The 25352-nt window shown below is 36.4% G+C and overlaps 4 long non-coding RNA genes across 17 annotated transcripts in view; 3 read left to right on the forward strand and 1 right to left on the reverse strand.

Annotated features, from left to right (window-relative positions):
• Nucleotides 1–11723, forward strand: part of LOC127071443 (uncharacterized) — a 28835-nt gene extending 17112 nt beyond the window's left edge. The window contains exons 3-4 of one of the 5 annotated variants that reach the window (XR_007785059.1): nucleotides 6879–7485; nucleotides 11598–11723. This is a non-coding gene — a long non-coding RNA (uncharacterized LOC127071443). Of the gene's footprint in view, nucleotides 7–4906; nucleotides 6521–6878; nucleotides 8301–11597 lie in introns of those variants that run through there. The other 4 variants (XR_007785056.1, XR_007785057.1, XR_007785055.1 and 1 more) reach the window with 4 other exon arrangements.
• Nucleotides 1–13438, reverse strand: part of LOC127071441 (uncharacterized) — a 15558-nt gene extending 2120 nt beyond the window's left edge. The window contains exons 1-5 of one of the 6 annotated variants that reach the window (XR_007785049.1): nucleotides 13219–13438; nucleotides 12921–13151; nucleotides 11026–12840; nucleotides 6544–6911; nucleotides 2371–2948 (exon numbers count right to left, since the gene is read on the reverse strand). This is a non-coding gene — a long non-coding RNA (uncharacterized LOC127071441). Of the gene's footprint in view, nucleotides 1–1627; nucleotides 1776–2370; nucleotides 2949–3002; nucleotides 3313–4320; nucleotides 4490–6543; nucleotides 6912–8717; nucleotides 8987–11025; nucleotides 12841–12920; nucleotides 13152–13218 lie in introns of those variants that run through there. The other 5 variants (XR_007785047.1, XR_007785052.1, XR_007785048.1 and 2 more) reach the window with 5 other exon arrangements.
• A 176-nt stretch (nucleotides 13439–13614) lies between these two features.
• LOC127071445 (uncharacterized) lies at nucleotides 13615–20601 on the forward strand. 4 transcript variants are annotated; one of them, XR_007785063.1, is made up of 5 exons: nucleotides 13615–14478; nucleotides 14777–14876; nucleotides 15722–16270; nucleotides 18044–18143; nucleotides 20509–20601. It is a non-coding gene; the product is annotated as an uncharacterized LOC127071445 (long non-coding RNA). The 4 variants fall into 4 exon arrangements; XR_007785064.1 differs by lacking the exon at nucleotides 20509–20601 and adding an exon at nucleotides 19129–19221; XR_007785062.1 differs by lacking the exon at nucleotides 20509–20601 and having other exon boundaries at nucleotides 18044–18218.
• A 2091-nt stretch (nucleotides 20602–22692) lies between these two features.
• On the forward strand, nucleotides 22693–24271 carry LOC127071444 (uncharacterized). 2 transcript variants are annotated; one of them, XR_007785060.1, is made up of 3 exons: nucleotides 22693–23910; nucleotides 23960–24021; nucleotides 24059–24271. It is a non-coding gene; the product is annotated as an uncharacterized LOC127071444 (long non-coding RNA). The 2 variants fall into 2 exon arrangements; XR_007785061.1 differs by having other exon boundaries at nucleotides 24071–24271.
• The last annotated feature ends 1081 nt before the right edge of the window (nucleotides 24272–25352 follow it).

A 25352-nucleotide genomic window follows, 5' to 3' on the forward strand; every position in this document is an offset into this window, starting at 1 on the left:
GATGAGGTCTCGTATTTTTGTATTCCTGTTGCTTTCTTTTATTTTTTGATTTTGATTAATTAACTAATTAAATTATAAAAATTTTAATATATATATATATATATATATATATATATATATATATAATATTATTACACTGAAAGAAAAAGAGAATGTTTATACCATTTACTAGCTGACGTATACAAAGCAAATCTTATTACAATGTTTATATGTTTCTATATAAGCTGAAATATCTAAATACAACTTATGTTATTTACTTTCTGTCTAATATCGTATGAGATCAGTCTTTCGGCAACCACCGAGGTGGAATGTTGGAAGATCCCATACAAACATACATTTGTAAATAGATACATATGTGTTTATGTACATATGTACGTAACTAGATACATAATATACACACCCACACACACATACACAAAGTATACAGTAGTCTTTCTCTTGGGTATTGCTTGAGATTTTCTTATATTGTATGGACAGTAACGAGCAACCATTGTTCTGCAATGAGCCAAAATTAAATATCTGATATTGTTATTGATACATTATGAACTAAAAATGTTTAAATTGATTAAAAAGAAATTAATACTTGATAGAAAAAGAAAAAATTACACATTATTGAAGGGTATTTGTTATTTTCGGCATCAATTTACAATGAAATGTTTTCTATAATTCCATTGATTTTCTATTAGCAATACTTTTAATGTGTACGCATAAGTGTATGTATATATATTTTTGTAATGGAACGAAATCTATTAGTTGTTTATTTTTAATTAGATATATGATTCTACTTCTGGTTAATAAACTTTACATTATTATATTGGAAGATACAATGGAAGATATCGAATTAAACTCTAATACAATGTTTTATTCGTTTGTCGTTAACGTTAAGACTTTTGATAAAAGATTTCAGTACTTCGGTTAATAGTTAAAATGCCTTTCAACTGGCCGTAGATAACAAAGCTCTTCACTAATGTATCAACGTAAGATGTAATACCACTGATTAAGAAATTCACTAATTATAGTCGACTATTGTCATTCTTCGATGCAAAATGTAAGTTGTAATTGCATTGATACGTACATGAATACGTATATGATAATGTTTTTTTATAAACCCTGAGTTACTCATTTCTGATACAGATTGAGATATATACAGATATATATATATATATTATATATTATATATTATGTATATATAAATACAGAGAGAGAGAGAGAGAGAGAGAGAGAGAAAGTGGAAGGGTAAACGAATCGAGAATTTTGAATAAAACATAGAACGATATCGAGATTAAATTGAAAGGAAACTTTGTTAGCTTCTTGACAAAAAGGCACTCTATAAGGGAAACATCAGCCATCCAAAGTACAATTATATCAAAGACCTATTCAAAGGAAAGACGATTACATAGGTATCCTATTATGATACCTTATACTTCTTATTATTCATATAAAAGAGAAGAAGAAGAAAAAAAACAGTTAAGAAGATTAAGAAAGAAATTTCATGTTTATTTCCCAATATCTTCAATTATGATTGATTTATAAAGACAATAAGAATAATAATAACAATAATAATAACAACAATAATATGAAAAAGAAGAAGAAGAACAAAGTATCTTGGTATATTCAATTTTGCTTTCTTGTTCTTATGTGGTATATGTAGCTAGTACAATGTAAATTTTAATGTGGGATTTCAATTAAACGTCATTTAATGCGTATTATGATTAATATGCATTATTCATACACATATGAATGTATATATATTTAAATGAATGTCGAATTTATACCTCGTTGACAAATTAAATTTACAATATTGAAATAAGGGTGTCATGATCAGGTACACGTATCACGTTCGATCGTCGACGATCTTTCTGTATATAAAATATATCGATACCAAACGATATTACATTCGTTAAAATGCATATACGTATTACGTACGTACGCGTACACGTGCATACAGAAAAATTAAGAAAAAAATAGCAAAATAGAGCAAGGAAGAGACAGAGAGAGAGAGATAGATGAAAGTTCATTGTTTTCGAAGAAGGACGTCTGTCCTAACGAACGAAGTTTACGATGAGGTCTCGTATTTTTCTATTCCTGTTGCTTTCTTTTATTTTTTGATTTTGATTAATTGACTAATTAAATTATAAAAATTTTAATATATATATATATATATATATATATATATATATATATATATATATTACACTGAAAGAAAAAGAGAATGTTTATACCATTTATTAGCTGACGTATACAAAGCAAATCTTATTACAATGTTTATATGTTTCTATATAAGCTGAAGTATCTAAATACACCTTATCTTATTTAATTTTGGTCGAATATCGTATGAGATCAGTCTTTCGGCAACCACCGAGCTGGAAATTTGGAAATAAACTCTAATACAATCTTTTATTCGTTTGTCGTTAACGTTACGACTTTTGATAAAAGATTTCAATACTTCGGTTAATAGTTAAAATGCCTTTCAACTGGCCGTAGATAACAAAGCTCTTCACAAATGTATCAACGTAAGATGTAATACCACTGATTAAGAAATTCACTAATTATAGTCGACAATTGTCATTTTTCAATGCAAGATGTAAGTCGTATTTGCATTGATACGGGGATAAATACGTATATGATAATGTTTTTTTATAAACCCTGAGTTACTCATTTCTGATACAGATTCAGATATATACAGATATATATATGTATTATATATTATATATAATATGTATATATATATACAGAGAGAGAGAGAGAGAGAGAGAGAGAAAGAAAAAGGGTAAAGGAATCGAGAATTTGAATAAAACAAAGAACGATATCGAGATTAAATTGAAAAGAAACTTTGTTAGCTCTTGACAAAAAGGAATTCGATAAGGAAGCATTAGCCGTCCAAAGTACAATTATATCAAAAACCCATTCAAACTAAAGAAGATTACATATGTATCTGATTATGATACCTTATATTACTTATTATTCATATAAAAGAAAAGAAAAAGAAAAAGAAACAGTTAAGAAAAGTAAGAAAGAAATCTCATCTTTATTTCCCAATATCTTCAATTATGATTGATTTCTAAATACAATAAGGATAATAATAACAATAATAACAACAACAATAATATGAAGAAGAAGAAGAAGAAGAATAAAGTATCTTGGTATATTCAATTTTGCTTTCTTGTTCTTATGTAGTATATGTATCTAGTACAATGTAAATTTTAATGTGGGATTTCATTTAAACGTGTCATTTAATGCGTATTATGATTAATATGCATTATTCATACACATATCAACGTATGTGTATTTAAATGAATATAGAATTTATACCTCGTTGACAAATTAAATCTACAATATTGAAATAAGGGTGTCACGATCAGGTACACGCATCACGTTCGATCGTCGACGATCTTTCTATATATAAAATATATCGATACCAAACGATATTACATTTGTTAAAATGCATATACGTATTACGTACATACGCGTACACGTGCATACAGAAAAATGAAGAAAAAAATAGCAAAACAGTGCGAGGAAGAGACAAAGAGAGAGAGAGAGATGAAAGTACATTGTTTTCAAGGAAGGGCGTCTGTCCTAACGAACGGAGTTTTCGATGAGGTCTCGTATTTTTCTATTCCTGTTGCTTTCTTTTATTTTTTGATTTTGATTAATTGACTAATTAAATTATAAAAATTTTAATATATATATATATATATATATATATATATATATATATACATATATATTACACTGAAAGAAAAAGAGAATGTTTATACCATTTATTAGCTGACGTATAGAAAGCATATCTTATTACAATGTTTATTTGTTTCTATATAAGCTGAAATATCTAAATACACTTTACGTTATTTACTTTCTGTCGAATATCGTATGAGATCAGTCTTTCGGCAACCACCGAGCTGGAAAATTGGAAATAAACTCTAATACAATCTTTTATTCGTTTGTCGTTAACGTTACGACTTTTGATAAAAGATTTCAATACTTCGGATAATAGTTAAAATGCCTTTCAACTGGCCGTAGATAACAAAGCTCTTAACAAATGTATCAACGTAAGATGTAATACCACTGACTAAGAAATTCATCAATTATAGTCGACTATTGTCATTTTTCGATGCAAGATGTAAGTCGTATTTGCATTGATAGGCAGATGAATACGTATATGATAATGTTTTTTTATAAACCCTGAGTTACTCATTTCTGATACAGATTCAGATATATACAGATATCTATATATATTATATATTATATATTATATATATATAAATATATATACAGAGAGAGAAAGAGAGAGAGAGAGAAAGAAAAAGGGTAAAGGAATCGAGAATTTGAATAAAACAAAGAACGATATCGAGATTAAATTGAAAAGAAACTTTGTTAGCTCTTGACAAAAAGGCATTCGATAAGGAAGCATTAGCCCTCCAAAGTACAATTATATCAAAAACCCATTCAAATTAAAGAAGATTACATATGTATCTGATTATGATACCTTATATTTCTTATTATTCATATAAAATAAAAGAAAAAGAAAAAAAAACAGTTATGAAGAATAAGAAAGAAATCTCATCTTTATTTCCCAATATCTTCAATTATGATAGATTTCTAAATACAATAAGGATAATAATAACAATAATAACAACAACAAAAATATGAAGAAGAAGAAGAAGAAGAAGAATAAAGTATCTTGGTATATTCAATTTTGCTTTCTTGTTCTTATGTAGTATATGTATCTAGTACAATGTAAATTTTAATGTGGGATTTCATTTAAACGTGTCATTTAATGCGTATTATGATTAATATGCATTATTCATACACATATCAAGGTATGTGTATTTAAATGAATATAGAATTTATACTTCGTTGACAAATTAAATTTACAATATTGAAATAAGGGTGTCACGATCAGGTACACGCATCACGTTCGATCGTCGACGATCTTTCTATATATAAAATATATCGATACCAAACGATATTACATTTGTTAAAAGGCATATACGTATTACGTACATACGCGTACACGTGCATACAGAAAAATTAAGAAAAAAATAGCAAAACAGAGCGAGGAAGAGAGAGAGAGAGAGAGAGAGAGAGATGAAAGTACATTGTTTTCTAACAAACGGAGTTTTCGATGAGGTCTCGTATTTTTCTATTCCTGTTGCTTTCTTTTATTTTTTGATTTTGATTAATTAACTAATTAAATTATAAAAATTTTAATATATATATATATATATATATATATATATATATATATAATATTATTACACTGAAAGAAAAAGAGAATGTTTATACCATTTACTAGCTGACATATACAAAGCAAAAATTATTACAATGTTTATATGTTTCTATATAAGGTGAAATATCTAAATACACCTTATGTTATGTACTTTCTGTCGAATATCGTATGAGATCAGTCTTTCGGTAACCACCAAGGTGGAATGTTGGAAGATCCCATATAAACATACGTTTGTAAATAGATACATATGTACATAACTAGATACATAATATACACACCCACGCACACATACACAAAGTATATAGTAGTCTTTCCTTGGGTATTGCTTGAGGTTTATTATATTGTGTAGACAGTAATGAGCAACCTTTCTTCTGCAATGAGCCAAAATTAAATATCTGATATTGTTATTGATAGAATTCATTATGAACTAAAAATGTTTAAATTGATTAACAAAGAAATTAATACTTGATAGAAAAAGAAAAAATTACACATTATTGAAGGGTATTTGTTATTGTCGGCATCAATTTACAATGAAATGTTTTCTATAATTCCATTGATTTTTTATTAGCAATACTTTTAATGTGTACGCATAAATGTATGTATATACATTTGTGTAATGGAACGAAATCTATTAGTTGTTTATTTTTAATTAGATATATGATTCTACTTCTCGTTAATAAACTTTACATTATTATATTGGAAGATACAATGGAAGATATCGAATTAAACTCTAATACAATCTTTTATTCGTTTGTCGTTAACGTTAAGACTTTTGATAAAAGATTTCAATACTTCGGTTAATAGTTAAAATGCCTTTCAACTGGCCGTAGATAACAAAACTCTTCACAAATGTATCAACGTAAGATGTAATACCACTGATTAAGAAATTCACTAATTATAGTCGACTATTGTCATTTTTCGATGCAAGATGTAAGTCGTAATTGCATTGAGGCGTATATGAATATGTATATGATAATGTTTTTTTATAAACCCTGAGTTTATTTCTGATACAGATTGAGATATATACAGATATATATATATATATATATATATATATATATATATATATATATATTATATATAATATGTATATATATATACAGAGAGAGAGAGAGAGAGAGAGAAAGAAAGGGTAAACGAATCGAGAATTTGAATAAAACAAAGAACGATATCGAGATTAAATTGAAAAGAAACTTTGTTAGCTCTTGACAAAAAGGCATTCGATAAGGAAGCATTAGGCGTCCAAAGTACAATTATATCAAAAACCCATGAAAATTAAAGAAGATTACATATGTATCTGATTATGATACCTTATATTTCTTATTATTCATATAAAAGAAAAGAAAAAGAAAAAAAAAACAGATAAGAAGAATAAGAAAGAAATCTCATCTTTATTTCCCAATATCTTCAATTATGATAGATTTCTAAATACAATAAGGATAATAATAACAATAATAACAACAACAATAATATGCAGAAGAAGAAGAAGAAGAAGAATAAAGTATCTTGGTATATTCAATTTTGCTTTCTTGTTCTTATGTAGTATATGTATCTAGTACAATGTAAATTTTAATGTGGGATTTCATTTAAACGTGTCATTTAATGCGTATTATGATTAATATGCATTATTCATACACATATCAAGGTATGTGTATTTAAATGAATATAGAATTTATACCTCGTTGACAAATTAAATTTACAATATTGAAATAAGGGTGTCACGATCAGGTACACGCATCACGTTCGATCTTCGACGATCTTTCTATATATAAAATATATCGATACCAAACGATATTACATTTGTTAAAAGGCATATACGTATTACGTACATACGCGTACACGTGCATACAGAAAAATTAAGAAAAAAATAGCAAAACAGAGCGAGGAAGAGAGAGAGAGAGAGATGAAAGTACATTGTTTTCTAACAAACGGAGTTTTCGATGAGGTCTCGTATTTTTCTATTCCTGTTGCTTTCTTTTATTTTTTGATTTTGATTAATTAACTAATTAAATTATAAAAATTTTAATATATATATATATATATATATATATATATATATATATATATATATATAATATTATTACACTGAAAGAAAAAGAGAATGTTTATACCATTTACTAGCTGACATATACAAAGCAAAAATTATTACAATGTTTATATGTTTCTATATAAGGTGAAATATCTAAATACACCTTATGTTATTTACTTTCTCTCGAATATCGTATGAGATCAGTCTTTCGGCAACCACCAAGGTGGAATGTTGGAAGATCCCATATAAACATACGTTTGTAAATAGATACATATGTACATAACTAGATACATAATATACACACCCACGCACACATACACAAAGTATATAGTAGTCTTTCCTTGGGTATTGCTTGAGGTTTATTATATTGTGTAGACAGTAAGGAGCAACCTTTCTTCTGCAATGAGCCAAAATTAAATATCTGATATTGTTATTGATAGAATTCATTATGAACTAAAAATGTTTAAATTGATTAACAAAGAAATTAATACTTAATAGAAAAAGAAAAAATTACACATTATTGAAGGGTATTTGTTATTGTCGGCATCAATTTACAATGAAATGTTTTCTATAATTCCATTGATTTTTTATTAGCAATACTTTTAATGTGTACGCATAAATGTATGTATATACATTTGTGTAATGGAACGAAATCTATTAGTTGTTTATTTTTAATTAGATATATGATTCTACTTCTCGTTAATAAACTTTACATTATTATATTGGAAGATACAATGGAAGATATCGAATTAAACTCTAATACAATCTTTTATTCGTTTGTCGTTAACGTTAAGACTTTTGATAAAAGATTTCAATACCTCGGTTAATAGTTAAAGTGCCTTTCAACTGGCCGTAGATAACAAAGCTCTTCACAAATGTATCAACGTAAGATGTAATACCACTGATTAAGAAATTCACTAATTATAGTCGACTATTGTCATTTTTCGATGCAAGATGTAAGTCGTATTTGCATTGATACGCAGATGAATACGTATATGATAATGTTTTTTTATAAACCCTGAGTTTATTTCTGATACAGATTGAGATATATACAGATATATATATATATATATATATATATATATATATATATATATATATATTTTATATATAATATGTATATATATATATACAGAGAGAGAAAGAGAGAGAGAGAGAGAGAGAGAGAGAAAGAAAGGGTAAACGAATCGAGAATTTGAATAAAACAAAGAACGATATCGAGATTAAATTGAAAAGAGACTTTGTTAGCTCTTGACAAAAAGGCATTCGATAAGGAAGCATTAGGCGTCCAAAGTACAATTATATCAAAAACCCATTCAAATTAAAGAAGATTACATATGTATCTGATTATGATACCTTATATTTCTTATTATTCATATAAAAGAAAAGAAAAAGAAAAAAAAAACAGTTAAGAAGAGTAAGATAGAAATCTCATCTTTATTTCCCAATATCTTCAATTATGATAGATTTCTAAATACAATAAGGATAATAATAACAATAATAACAACAACAATAATATGCAGAAGAAGAAGAAGAAGAAGAATAAAGTATCTTGGTATATTCAATTTTGCTTTCTTGTTCTTATGTAGTATATGTATCTAGTACAATGTAAATTTTAATGTGGGATTTTATTTAAACGTGTCATTTAATGCGTATTATGATTAATATGCATTATTCATACACATATCAAGGTATGTGTATTTAAATGAATATAGAATTTATACCTCGTTGACAAATTAAATTTACAATATTGAAATAAGGGTGTCACGATCAGGTACACGCATCACGTTCGATCTTCGACGATCTTTCTATATATAAAATATATCGATACCAAACGATATTACATTTGTTAAAAGGCATATACGTATTACGTACATACGCGTACACGTGCATACAGAAAAATTAAGAAAAAAATAGCAAAACAGAGCGAGGAAGAGAGAGAGAGAGAGATGAAAGTACATTGTTTTCTAACAAACGGAGTTTTCGATGAGGTCTCGTATTTTTCTATTCCTGTTGCTTTCTTTTATTTTTTGATTTTGATTAATTAACTAATTAAATTATAAAAATTTTAATATATATATATATATATATATATATATATAATATTATTACACTGAAAGAAAAAGAGAATGTTTATACCATTTACTAGCTGACATATACAAAGCAAAAATTATTACAATGTTTATATGTTTCTATATAAGGTGAAATATCTAAATACACCTTATGTTATTTACTTTCTCTCGAATATCGTATGAGATCAGTCTTTCGGCAACCACCAAGGTGGAATGTTGGAAGATCCCATATAAACATACGTTTGTAAATAGATACATATGTACATAACTAGATACATAATATACACACCCACGCACACATACACAAAGTATATAGTAGTCTTTCCTTGGGTATTGCTTGAGGTTTATTATATTGTGTAGACAGTAAGGAGCAACCTTTCTTCTGCAATGAGCCAAAATTAAATATCTGATATTGTTATTGATAGAATTCATTATGAACTAAAAATGTTTAAATTGATTAACAAAGAAATTAATACTTAATAGAAAAAGAAAAAATTACACATTATTGAAGGGTATTTGTTATTGTCGGCATCAATTTACAATGAAATGTTTTCTATAATTCCATTGATTTTTTATTAGCAATACTTTTAATGTGTACGCATAAATGTATGTATATACATTTGTGTAATGGAACGAAATCTATTAGTTGTTTATTTTTAATTAGATATATGATTCTACTTCTCGTTAATAAACTTTACATTATTATATTGGAAGATACAATGGAAGATATCGAATTAAACTCTAATACAATCTTTTATTCGTTTGTCGTTAACGTTAAGACTTTTGATAAAAGATTTCAATACCTCGGTTAATAGTTAAAGTGCCTTTCAACTGGCCGTAGATAACAAAGCTCTTCACAAATGTATCAACGTAAGATGTAATACCACTGATTAAGAAATTCACTAATTATAGTCGACTATTGTCATTTTTCGATGCAAGATGTAAGTCGTATTTGCATTGATACGCAGATGAATACGTATATGATAATGTTTTTTTATAAACCCTGAGTTTATTTCTGATACAGATTGAGATATATACAGATATATATATATATATATATATATATATATTTTATATATAATATGTATATATATATATACAGAGAGAGAAAGAGAGAGAGAGAGAGAGAGAGAGAGAAAGAAAGGGTAAACGAATCGAGAATTTGAATAAAACAAAGAACGATATCGAGATTAAATTGAAAAGAGACTTTGTTAGCTCTTGACAAAAAGGCATTCGATAAGGAAGCATTAGGCGTCCAAAGTACAATTATATCAAAAACCCATTCAAATTAAAGAAGATTACATATGTATCTGATTATGATACCTTATATTTCTTATTATTCATATAAAAGAAAAGAAAAAGAAAAAAAAAACAGTTAAGAAGAGTAAGATAGAAATCTCATCTTTATTTCCCAATATCTTCAATTATGATAGATTTCTAAATACAATAAGGATAATAATAACAATAATAACAACAACAATAATATGCAGAAGAAGAAGAAGAAGAAGAATAAAGTATCTTGGTATATTCAATTTTGCTTTCTTGTTCTTATGTAGTATATGTATCTAGTACAATGTAAATTTTAATGTGGGATTTTATTTAAACGTGTCATTTAATGCGTATTATGATTAATATGCATTATTCATACACATATCAATGTATGTGTATTTAAATGAATATAGAATTTATACCTCGTTGACAAATTAAATTTACAATATTGAAATAAGGGTGTCACGATCAGGTACACGCATCACGTTCGATCGTCGACGATCTTTCTATATATAAAATATATCGATACCAAACGATATTACATTTGTTAAAAGGCATATACGTATTACGTACATACGCGTACATGTGCATACAGAAAAATTAAGAAAAAAATAGCAAAACAGAGCGAGGAAGAGAGAGAGAGAGAGAGAGAGAGAGATGAAAGTACATTGTTTTCTAACAAACGGAGTTTTCGATGAGGTCTCGTATTTTTCTATTCCTGTTGCTTTCTTTTATTTTTTGATTTTGATTAATTAACTAATTAAATTATAAAAATTTTAATATATATATATATATATATATATATATATATATATAATATTATTACACTGAAAGAAAAAGAGAATGTTTATACCATTTACTAGCTGACATATACAAAGCAAAAATTATTACAATGTTTATATGTTTCTATATAAGGTGAAATATCTAAATACACCTTATGTTATGTACTTTCTGTCGAATATCGTATGAGATCAGTCTTTCGGTAACCACCAAGGTGGAATGTTGGAAGATCCCATATAAACATACGTTTGTAAATAGATACATATGTACATAACTAGATACATAATATACACACCCACGCACACATACACAAAGTATATAGTAGTCTTTCCTTGGGTATTGCTTGAGGTTTATTATATTGTGTAGACAGTAATGAGCAACCTTTCTTCTGCAATGAGCCAAAATTAAATATCTGATATTGTTATTGATAGAATTCATTATGAACTAAAAATGTTTAAATTGATTAACAAAGAAATTAATACTTAATAGAAAAAGAAAAAATTACACATTATTGAAGGGTATTTGTTATTGTCGGCATCAATTTACAATGAAATGTTTTCTATAATTCCATTGATTTTTTATTAGCAATACTTTTAATGTGTACGCATAAATGTATGTATATACATTTGTGTAATGGAACGAAATCTATTAGTTGTTTATTTTTAATTAGATATATGATTCTACTTCTCGTTAATAAACTTTACATTATTATATTGGAAGATACAATGGAAGATATCGAATTAAACTCTAATACAATCTTTTATTCGTTTGTCGTTAACGTTAAGACTTTTGATAAAAGATTTCAATACCTCGGTTAATAGTTAAAGTGCCTTTCAACTGGCCGTAGATAACAAAGCTCTTCACAAATGTATCAATGTAAGATGTAATACCACTGATTAAGAAATTCACTAATTATAGTCGACTATTGTCATTTTTCGATGCAAGATGTAAGTCGTAATTGCATTGAGGCGTATATGAATATGTATATGATAATGTTTTTTTGTAAACCCTTAGTTACTCATTTCTGTTATGTATTATATACTATATATATATATATATAGAGAGAGAGAGAGAGAAAGGGTAAACGAATCGATTATTGAAATAAAACAAAGAACGATATCGAGATTAAATTGAAATGAAACTTTGTTAGCTCTTGACAAAGAGGCACTCGATAAGGAAACATGAGCCGTCCAAAGTACAATTATATCAAAAACCCATTCATATTAAAGACGATTACACATATATCCGATTATGATACCTTTCTAAGTCCTGAAATAATTCCATTCAAATTTATATTACACTACTGCCATGTATGGTAAGTAATTGATTGTAAAGACTTTTAATAGACTCAGAAGTGGCGCATTCCAAGGATTTCTATATAATATAATATATAAGTTCTGTGTACCGTAGACTCTTCATTTTTGAGGAAACAAGTTTTTTCAAACCTCTGGGAATACCTAATAAGTAACGTAGCTATTTCTGGTTTTTGAAAGTTAATGCATAGTTTAAAATGGAAATATATACGATGGAAACATACCGACAATTTTTGCGGGTTTAAATGCTCCAATTATTACAGAAAGATTTGGTCCTATAAAAGATTATTTTTTGGACATTCATCTGTCACAGCTTCACAATTCTTTTCTTCATACTGTACGTCACACGCTTCGCGTATAGCCTCTTTTTTTATCGATCAAGAACTATCTCCAACAAAATACGATAACAGAAATTAAGAAGTTTCGTAATTCTTTCATAGAAGTAACTTTGACTTCTACAATAAAAAGAAATTAATAAAAGTTATAGCTATGTGTGTCATGCAACGTGAAATAAAAACTGACCTTTTTCAATGCATACAAAAATGTTTTGGTGAAAGAAAATCTGATCCATTGGTTCTTGATTGTCCAGGATGATGATTCTTTCTTTTGCGAAGCTATAAAAGCGGTTGATATACTTTTGGCTGCGGCAAGTCTTGCTGTTTTTCTTTGTAAATCCAGAAATAATTCAATTCCAATTATACATTACGCCATTAGCGTACAAGTAGTTGATTGGAAAGATTTTCCATTGACTCATAGATGGCGTTGACTGAAGAATTTCCAAACTATATATAGATCGTTTGTAGACTTCACTCGTACATGATTGGTCCGATCTGGACAAAAAAAAATCCGCCTAGAGGGCGCAACGAGAGCTCACCCATGAGTCCGGTCCCGTTCTTCTAGGTGCTATAGTTTCAGTAAACCGCTGTAACGTCCGTAAGAGTACTCTAACCTCACTCGAACTTCCATAACGTCCGTAATATCGCCGCAACTACCTAACGTCCGTAAAAGTGCCGTAACATCACTCGAACATCCATAACGTCTGTCTTACGTCCGTAAGAGTGCCGTAACCTCACTCGAACATCCGAAACGTCTGTCGAACATCCGTAACGTCCGTAACATCGCCGTAACGTCTGTCACAGCTCCGTGACATCACAGATGATCGAAATAACGCCGTAACGTCTGTCACACGTCCGTGACGACCGTAACAACGCCGTAATGTCCGTCTGAAGTCCCTGACGTCCATAACAACACCTTAACGTCTGTCACAGGTCCGTGACGTCACAGATGATGGAAACAACGCCGTAACGTCCGTAACAACGCCGTAACGTCTGTCACAGGTCCGTGACGTCACAGATGATCGAAACAACGCCGTAACGTCTGTCACAGGTCCGCGATGTCACATATGATGGAAACAACGCCGTAAAGTCTGTCACAGGTCCGTGACGTCACAGATGATCGAAACAAGGCCGTAACTTCTGTCACAGGACCGTGACGTCATAGATGATCGAAACAACGCTGTAACGTCTCTCAGAGATCTGTGACGTCACAGATGATAGAAAAACAACGCCGTAACTCCTGTCACAGGTCCGTGACGTCACAGATGATCGAAACAAGGCCGTAACTTCTGTAACAGGTCCGTGACGTCACAGATGATAGAAAAACAACGCCGTAACGTCTCTAATAGATCTGTGACGTCACAGATGATATAAACAACGCCGTAACTTCTGTCACAGGTCCGTGACGTCACAGATGATAGAAACAACGCCGTAATTTCTGTCACAGGTCCGTGACGTCACAGATGATAGAAAAACAACGCCGTCACGTCTCTAATAGATCTGTGACGTCACAGATGATAGAAAAAACGCCGTAATTTCTGTCACAGGTCCGTGACGTCACAGATGATAGAAAAACAACGCCGTAACGTCTCTAATAGATCTGTGACGTCACAGATGATAGAAACAACGCCGTAATTTCTGTCACAGGTCCGTGACGTCACAGATGATAGAAACAACGCCGTAATTTCTGTCACGGGTCCGTGACGTCACAGATGATAGAAACAACGCCGTAACTTCTGTCACAGGTCCGTGACGTCACAGATGATAGAAAAACAACGCCGTAACGTCTCTAATAGATCGGTGACGTCACAGATGATAGAAACAACGCCGTAACTTCTGTCACAGGTCCGTGACGTCACAGATGATAGAAAAACAACGCCATAACGTCTCTAATAGATCGGTGACGTCACAGATGATAGAAACAACGCCGTAATTTCTGTCACAGATCCGTGACGTCACAGATGATAGAAAAACAACGCCGTAACGTCTCTAATAGTTCTGTGACGTCACAGATGATAGAAACAACGCCGTAACTTCTGTAACAGGTCCGTGACGTCACAGATGATAGAAAAACAACGCCGTAACGTCTCTAATAGATCTGTGACGTCACAGATGATATAAACAACGCCGTAACTTCTGTCACAGGTCCGTGACGTCACAGATGATAGAAACAACGCCGTAATTTCTGTCGCAGGTCCGTGACGTCACAGATGATAGAAAAACAACGCCGTAATGTCTCTAATAGATCTGTGACGTCACATATGATAGAAAAAACGCCGTAATTTCTGTCACAGGTCCGTGACTTCACAGATGATAGAAAAACAACGCCGTAACGTCTCTAATAGATTTGTGACGTCACAGATGATAGAAACAACGCCGTAACGTCTCTAATAGATCTGTGACGTCACAGATGATAGAAACAACGCCGTAATTTCTGTCACAGGTCCGTGACGTCACAGATGATAGAAACAACGCCGTAACTTCTGTCACAGGTCCGTTACGTCACAGATGATAGAATCAACGCCGTAATTTCTGTCACAGGTCCGTGACGTCACAGATGAAAGAAAAACAACGCCGTAACGTCTCTAATAGATCTGTGACGTCACAGATGATAGAAAAAACGCCGTAATTTCTGTCACAGGTCCGTGACGTCACAGATGATAGAAACAACGCCGTAACTTCTGTCACAGGTCCGTGACGTCACAGATGATAGAAAAACAACGCCGTAACGTCTCTAATAGATCGGTGACGTCAGAGATGATAGAAACAACGCCGTAACTTCTGTCACAGGTCCGTGACGTCACAGATGATAGAAAAACAACTCCGTAACGTCTCTAATAGATCGGTGACGTCACAGATGATAGAAACAACGCCGTAACTTCTGTCACAGGTCCGTGACGTCACAGATGATAGAAAAACAACGCCGTAACGTCTCTAATAGATCGGTGACGTCACAGATGATAGAAAAAACGCCGTAATTTCTGTCACAGGTCCGTGACGTCACAGATGATAGAAACAACGCCGTAACTTCTGTCACAGGTCCGTGACGTCACAGATGATAGAAAAACAACGCCGTAACGTCTCTAATAGATCGGTGACGTCACAGATGATAGAAACAACGCCGTAACTTCTGTCACAGGTCCGTGACGTCACAGATGATAGAAAAACAACTCCGTAACGTCTCTAATAGATCGGTGACGTCACAGATGATAGAAACAACGCCGTAACTTCTGTCACAGGTCCGTGACGTCACAGATGATAGAAAAACAACGCCGTAACGTCTCTAATAGACCGGTGACGTCACAGATGATAGAAAAAACGCCGTAATTTCTGTCACAGGTCCGTGACGTCACAGATGGTCGAAACAACGCCGTAATTTCTGTCACAGGTCCGTGACGTCACAGATGATAGAAACAACACCGTAATTTCTGTCACAGGTCCGTGACGTCACAGATGGTCGAAACAACGCCGTAATTTCTGTCATAGGTCCGTGACGTCACAGATGATAGAAACAACGCCGTAATTTCTGTCACAGGTCCGTGACGTCACAGATGGTCGAAACAACGCCGTAATTTCTGTCACAGGTCCGTGACGTCACAGATGATAGAAACAACACCGTAATTTCTGTCACAGGTCCGTGACGTCACAGATGGTCGAAACAACGCCGTAATTTCTGTCATAGGTCCGTGACGTCACAGATGATAGAAACAACGCCGTAATTTTTGTCACAGGTCCGTGACGTCACAGATGATAGAAAAACAACGCCGTCACGTCTCTAATAGATCCGTGACGTCACAGATGATAGAAACAACGCCGTAATTTCTGTCACAGGTCCGTGACGTCACAGATAATAGAAACAACGCCGTAATTTTTGTTACAGGTCCGTGACGTCACAGATGATAGAAACAACTCCGTAACGTCTCTAATAGATCGGTGACGTCACAGATGATAGAAACAACGCCGTAACTTCTGTCACAGGTCCGTGACGTCACAGATGATAGAAAAACAACGCCGTAACGTCTCTAATAGATCGGTGACGTCACAGATGATAGAAAAAACGCCGTAATTTCTGTCACAGGTCCGTGACGTCACAGATGGTCGAAACAACGCCGTAATTTCTGTCACAGGTCCGTGACGTCACAGATGATAGAAACAACACCGTAATTTCTGTCACAGGTCCGTGACGTCACAGATGGTCGAAACAACGCCGTAATTTCTGTCATAGGTCCGTGACGTCACAGATGATAGAAACAACGCCGTAATTTCTGTCACAGGTCCGTGACGTCACAGATGGTCGAAACAACGCCGTAATTTCTGTCACAGGTCCGTGACGTCACAGATGATAGAAACAACACCGTAATTTCTGTCACAGGTCCGTGACGTCACAGATGGTCGAAACAACGCCGTAATTTCTGTCATAGGTCCGTAACGTCACAGATGATAGAAACAACGCCGTAATTTTTGTCACAGGTCCGTGACGTCACAGATGATAGAAAAACAACGCCGTCACGTCTCTAATAGATCCGTGACGTCACAGATGATAGAAACAACGCGGTAATTTCTGTCACAGGTCCGTGACGTCACAGATGATAGAAACAACGCCGTAATTTCTGTCACAGGTCCGTGACGTCACAGATGATAGAAACAACGCCGTAATTTCTGTCACAGGTCCGTGACGTCACAGATAATAGAAACAACGCCGTAATTTTTGTTACAGGTCCGTGACGTCACAGATGATAGAAAAACAACGCCGTCACGTATCAACAGATCTGTGACGTCACAGATGATAGAAACAACACCGTAATTTCTGTCACAGGTCCGTGACGTCACAGATGATAGAAACAACGCCCTAATTTCTGTCACAGGTCAGTGACGTCATAGATGGTCGAAACAACGCCGTAATTTCTGTCACAGGTCCGTGACGTCACAGATAATAGAAACAACGCCGTAATTTTTGTTACAGGTCCGTGACGTCACAGATGATAGAAACAACACCGTAATTTCTGTCACAGGTCCGTGACGTCACAGATGATAGAAAAACAACGCCGTAACGTCTCTAATAGATCGGTGACGTCACAGATGATAGAAACAACGCCGTAACTTCTGTCACAGGTCCGTGACGTCACAGATGATAGAAAAACAACGCCGTCACGTCTCTAATAGATCCGTGACGTCACAGATGATAGAAACAACGCCGTAAGTTCTGTCACAGGTCCGTGACGTCACAGATGATAGAAACAACGCCGTAATTTCTGTCACAGGTCCGTGACGTCACAGATGATAGAAACAACGCCGTAATTTCTGTCACAGGTCCGTGACGTCACAGATGGTCGAAACAACGCCGTAATTTCTTTCACAGGTCCGTGACGTCACAGATAATAGAAACAACGCCGTAATTTTTGTTACAGGTCCGTGACGTCACAGATGATAGAAAAACAACGCCGTCACGTATCAACAGATCTGTGACGTCACAGATGATAGAAACAACACCGTAATTTCTGTCACAGGTCCGTGACGTCACAGATGGTCGAAACAACGCCGTAATTTCTTTCACAGGTCCGTGACGTCACAGATAATAGAAACAACGCCGTAATTTTTGTTACAGGTCCGTGACGTCACAGATGATAGAAACAACGCGGTAATTTCTGTCACAGGTCCGTGACGTCACAGATGATAGAAACAACGCCGTAATTTCTGTCACAGGTCCGTGACGTCACAGATGATAGAAACAACGCCGTAATTTCTGTCACAGGTCCGTGACGTCACAGATAATAGAAACAACGCCGTAATTTTTGTTACAGGTCCGTGACGTCACAGATGATAGAAAAACAAACGCCGTCACGTATCAACAGATCTGTGACGTCACAGATGATAGAAACAACACCGTAATTTCTGTCACAGGTCCGTGACGTCACAGATGATAGAAACAACGCCCTAATTTCTGTCACAGGTCAGTGACGTCATAGATGGTCGAAACAACGCCGTAATTTCTGTCACAGGTCCGTGACGTCACAGATAATAGAAACAACGCCGTAATTTTTGTTACAGGTCCGTGACGTCACAGATGATAGAAACAACACCGTAATTTCTGTCACAGGTCCGTGACGTCACAGATGATAGAAAAACAACGCCGTAACGTCTCTAATAGATCGGTGACGTCACAGATGATAGAAAAAACGCCGTAACTTCTGTCACAGGTCCGTGACGTCACAGATGATAGAAAAACAACGCCGTCACGTCTCTAATAGATCCGTGACGTCACAGATGATAGAAACAACGCCGTAAGTTCTGTCACAGGTCCGTGACGTCACAGATGATAGAAACAACGCCGTAATTTCTGTCACAGGTCCGTGACGTCACAGATGATAGAAACAACGCCGTAATTTCTGTCACAGGTCCGTGACGTCACAGATGGTCGAAACAACGCCGTAATTTCTTTCACAGGTCCGTGACGTCACAGATAATAGAAACAACGCCGTAATTTTTGTTACAGGTCCGTGACGTCACAGATGATAGAAAAACAACGCCGTCACGTATCAACAGATCTGTGACGTCACAGATGATAGAAACAACGCCGTAAGTTCTGTCACAGGTCCGTGACGTCACAGATGATAGAAACAACGCCGTAATTTCTGTCACAGGTCCGTGACGTCACAGATGATAGAAACAACGCCGTAATTTCTGTCACAGGTCCGTGACGTCACAGATGGTCGAAACAACGCCGTAATTTCTTTCACAGGTCCGTGACGTCACAGATAATAGAAACAACGCCGTAATTTTTGTTACAGGTCCGTGACGTCACAGATGATAGAAAAACAACGCCGTCACGTATCAACAGATCTGTGACGTCACAGATGATAGAAACAACACCGTAATTTCTGTCACAGGTCCGTGACGTCACAGATGGTCGAAACAACGCCGTAATTTCTTTCACAGGTCCGTGACGTCACAGATAATAGAAACAACGCCGTAATTTTTGTTACAGGTCCGTGACGTCACAGATGATAGAAACAACGCGGTAATTTCTGTCACAGGTCCGTGACGTCACAGATGATAGAAACAACGCCGTAATTTCTGTCACAGGTCCGTGACGTCACAGATGATAGAAACAACGCCGTAATTTCTGTCACAGGTCCGTGACGTCACAGATAATAGAAACAACGCCGTAATTTTTGTTACAGGTCCGTGACGTCACAGATGATAGAAAAACAAACGCCGTCACGTATCAACAGATCTGTGACGTCACAGATGATAGAAACAACACCGTAATTTCTGTCACAGGTCCGTGACGTCACAGATGATAGAAACAACGCCCTAATTTCTGTCACAGGTCAGTGACGTCATAGATGGTCGAAACAACGCCGTAATTTCTGTCACAGGTCCGTGACGTCACAGATAATAGAAACAACGCCGTAATTTTTGTTACAGGTCCGTGACGTCACAGATGATAGAAACAACACCGTAATTTCTGTCACAGGTCCGTGACGTCACAGATGATAGAAAAACAACGCCGTAACGTCTCTAATAGATCGGTGACGTCACAGATGATAGAAAAAACGCCGTAACTTCTGTCACAGGTCCGTGACGTCACAGATGATAGAAAAACAACGCCGTCACGTATCTAATAGATCCGTGACGTCACAGATGATAGAAACAACGCCGTAAGTTCTGTCACAGGTCCGTGACGTCACAGATGATAGAAACAACGCCGTAATTTCTGTCACAGGTCCGTGACGTCACAGATGATAGAAACAACGCCGTAATTTCTGTCACAGGTCCGTGACGTCACAGATGGTCGAAACAACGCCGTAATTTCTTTCACAGGTCCGTGACGTCACAGATAATAGAAACAACGCCGTAATTTTTGTTACAGGTCCGTGACGTCACAGATGATAGAAAAACAACGCCGTCACGTATCAACAGATCTGTGACGTCACAGATGATAGAAACAACACCGTAATTTCTGTCACAGGTCCGTGACGTCACAGATGGTCGAAACAACGCCGTAATTTCTGTCACAGGTCCGTGACGTCACAGATGATAGAAACAACACCGTAATTTCTGTCACAGGTCCGTGACGTCACAGATGGTCGAAACAACGCCGTAATTTCTGTCATAGGTCCGTGACGTCACAGATGATAGAAACAACGCCGTAATTTTTGTCACAGGTCCGTGACGTCACAGATGATAGAAAAACAACGCCGTCACGTCTCTAATAGATCCGTGACGTCACAGATGATAGAAACAACGCGGTAATTTCTGTCACAGGTCCGTGACGTCACAGATGATAGAAACAACGCCGTAATTTCTGTCACAGGTCCGTGACGTCACAGATGATAGAAACAACGCCGTAATTTCTGTCACAGGTCCGTGACGTCACAGATGATAGAAACAACGCCGTAATTTCTGTCACAGGTCCGTGACGTCACAGATGATAGAAACAACGCCGTAATTTTTGTTACAGGTCCGTGACGTCACAGATGATAGAAAAACAACGCCGTCACGTATCTAATAGATCTGTGACGTCACAGATGATAGAAACAACACCGTAATTTCTGTCACAGGTCCGTGACGTCACAGATGATAGAAAAACAACGCCGTAACATCTCTAATAGATCCGTGACGTCACAGATGATAGAAACAACGCCGTAATTTCTGTCACAGGTCCGTGACGTCACAGATGATAGAAACAACGCCGTAATTTCTGTCACAGGTCCGTGACGTCACAGATGATAGAAACAACACCGTAATTTCTGTCGCACGTCCGTGACGTCACAGATGATAGAAAAACAACGCCGTAACGTATCTAATAGATCTGTGACGTCACGGATGATAGAAACAACACCGTAATTTCTGTCACAGGTCCGTGACGTCACAGATGATAGAAAAACAACGCCGTAACGGCTCTAATAGATCTGTGACGTCACAGATGGTCGAAGCAACGCCGTAATTTCTGTCACAGGTCCGTGACGTCACAGATGATAGAAAAAACGCCGTAATTTCTGTCACAGGTCCGTGTCGTCACAGATGATAGAAAAACAATGCTGTAACGTCTCTAATAGATCTGTGACGTCACAGATGATAGAAACAACGCCGTAATTTCTGTCACAGGTCCGTGACGTCACAGATGATAGAAACAAAGTCGTAATTTCTGTCACAGGTCCGTGACGTCACAGATGACAGAAAAACAACGCCGTAACGTCTCTAATAGATCTGTGACGTCACAGATGATAGAAACAACGCCGTAATTTCTGTCACAGGTCCGTGACGTCACAGATGATAGAAAAAAAACGCCGTAACGTCTCTAATAGATTGGTGACGTCACAGATGATAGAAACAACGCTGTAATTTCTGTCACAGGTCAGTGACGTCACAGATGATAGAAACAACGCCGTAATTTCTGTCACAAGTCCGTGACGTCACAGATGACAGAAAAACAACGCTGTAGCGTATCTCAGAGATCTGTGACGTCACAGATGATAGAAAAATAACGCCGTAAATCCTGTCACAGGTACGTGACGTTACAGATGATAGAAACAAGGCCGTAACGTCTCTCGGAGGTCTGTGACGTCACAGATGATAGAAACAACGCCGAAATTTCTGTCACAGGTCCGTGACGTCACAGATGATAGAAAAACAACGCCTTAATTTCTGTCACAGGTCCGTGATGTCACTGATGACCGTATCAACGCCGTGACGTCCGTCTGACGTCCCTGACGTCCTCAACGTCCGTCTGATGTCCCTGGCTTGCCGTCAATTCCCAAGTTTTTCGTCAATCCTAGAACGTATCTAGGTGGCTTCCAAGTGTCAGGCGAAACGTCATAGTGTCCGCTTAAGCGAATAAATATGTTTTTACCTAATGCTTGTCAAAATTCTTATTAATTTTGCATCATTCGTTGATGTTCGTGTAATTTCCAGGGTATCTTATTCCATCAACTTACTAATCCTAAATATTAACGTGATTACTTGATAAAAAGCATGTACCGTGTGGCGTATGCGATATTATCGAAAAATCGGCGGAACCATCAGCATTTCCATAAAGCTCGTCTCTATGTACCCTAGCAAATTTTGCAAAAATTGTAGTTCGTATTACGTTGGTTTACAGTGGATAAACGTAATTCCACACAAATGGTGTCGAATCCATCCAGTGACGTGGAGTAATTATTTTTCTTATGTTACTCTCTCTTAGGTAATTAATAGGTATTTGATATCTCCTAGCAAGCACGCATAATTTCCTGTTTATCTGTAATGCCCAGCTTATTTTTCTTAATATTACGTAGAATCGACAAATGACAACATATTTGCATAATCCTAGGGGCACCGCCATATGCCTGTGAACGTGTGTACGTAAAAATGAGAGCGTAGAGTACATCTATCGGCCGGTTTCTGAAACAGGTAGTGGGACTCCGTAATTTCCGAGTAATCAGTGTAATATTTGTCTGACTTTATTGTATACTATTTGCCGATTTTATTGTATAATATTTGTTTTATTTTAATATATAATATTTGTCTAATTTTTTGCATGATATTTGTCTGATTTTATTATATAATATTAAACACAGGAGAAGCTATAAGTAGACATCAGAATAGGAATGTTTGTGATTGATCATTTATACGACACCTTCGAATAATCGCTTAAAGAGAAAAAGGTTACGTCAAGCCTGTGTGTGTAAAAGTTGTGTGAGACTTATGTGAAAGATACGTACAACTTGTGAGAAAATTCTGTAGAAGTTGTGTAAAAAGTTTAGTCCGAAGGTTGTGTCCGAGGTTGTGTCTGAAGGTTGTGTCCGAGGTTGTGTCCGAGGTTGTGTCTGAAGGTTGTGTCCGAGGTTGTGTCCGAGGTTGTGTCTGAAGGTTGTGTCCGAGGTTGTGTCTGAAGGTTGTGTCCGAGGTTGTGTCCGAGGTTGTGTCTGAAGGTTGTGGCCGAGGTTGTGTCCGAGGTTGTGTCTGAAGGTTGTGTCCGAGGTTGTGTCCGAGGTTGTGTCTGAAGGTTGTGTCCGAGGTTGTGTCTGAAGGTTGTGTCCGAGGTTGTGTCCGAGGTTGTGTCCGAGGTTGTGTCTGAAGGTTGTGTCCGAGGTTGTGTCCGAGGTTGTGTCTGAAGGTTGTGTCCGAGGTTGTGTCTGAAGGTTGTGTCCGAGGTTGTGTCTGAAGGTTGTGTCCGAGGTTGTGTCCGAGGTTGTGTCTGAAGGTTGTGTCCGAGGTTGTGTCCGAGGTTGTGTCTGAAGGTTGTGTCTGAAGGTTGTGTCCGAGGTTGTGTCCGAGGTTTTGTCCGAGGTTGTGTCCGAGGTTGCGTCTGGGTTGCGTCTGGGTTGCGTCTGGGTTGCGTCTGGGTTGCGTCTGGGTTGCGTCTGGGTTGCGTCTGGGTTGCGTCTGGGTTGCGTCTGGGTTGCGTCTGGGTTGCGTCTGGGTTGCGTCTGGGTTGCGTCTGGGTTGCGTCTGGGTTGCGTCTGGGTTGCGTCTGGGTTGCGTCTGGGTTGCGTCTGGGTTGCGTCTGGGTTGCGTCTGGGTTGCGTCTGGGTTGCGTCTGGGTTGCGTCTGGGTTGCGTCTGGGTTGCGTCTGGGTTGCGTCTGGGTTGCGTCTGGGTTGCGTCTGGGTTGCGTCTGGGTTGCGTCTGGGTTGCGTCTGGGTTGCGTCTGGGTTGCGTCTGGGTTGCGTCTGGGTTGCGTCTGGGTTGCGTCTGGGTTGCGTCTGGGTTGCGTCTGGGTTGCGTCTGGGTTGCGTCTGGGTTGCGTCTGGGTTGCGTCTGGGTTGCGTCTGGGTTGCGTCTGGGTTGCGTCTGGGTTGCGTCTGGGTTGCGTCTGGGTTGCGTCTGGGTTGCGTCTGGGTTGCGTCTGGGTTGCGTCTGGGTTGCGTCTGGGTTGCGTCTGGGTTGCGTCTGGGTTGCGTCTGGGTTGCGTCTGGGTTGCGTCTGGGTTGCGTCTGGGTTGCGTCTGGGTTGCGTCTGGGTTGCGTCTGGGTTGCGTCTGGGTTGCGTCTGGGTTGCGTCTGGGTTGCGTCTGGGTTGCGTCTGGGTTGCGTCTGGGTTGCGTCTGGGTTGCGTCTGGGTTGCGTCTGGGTTGCGTCTGGGTTGCGTCTGGGTTGCGTCTGGGTTGCGTCTGGGTTGCGTCTGGGTTGCGTCTGGGTTGCGTCTGGGTTGCGTCTGGGTTGCGTCTGGGTTGCGTCTGGGTTGCGTCTGGGTTGCGTCTGGGTTGCGTCTGGGTTGCGTCTGGGGTGCGTCTGGGTTGCGTCTGGGTTGCGTCTGGGTTGCGTCTGGGTTGCGTCTGGGTTGCGTCTGGGTTGCGTCTGGGTTGCGTCTGGGTTGCGTCTGGGTTGCGTCTGGG

This window comes from Vespula vulgaris, chromosome 21 (genome assembly GCF_905475345.1).
Source record: "Vespula vulgaris chromosome 21, iyVesVulg1.1, whole genome shotgun sequence".
NCBI classification, from domain to species: Eukaryota; Metazoa; Arthropoda; class Insecta; order Hymenoptera; family Vespidae; genus Vespula; species Vespula vulgaris.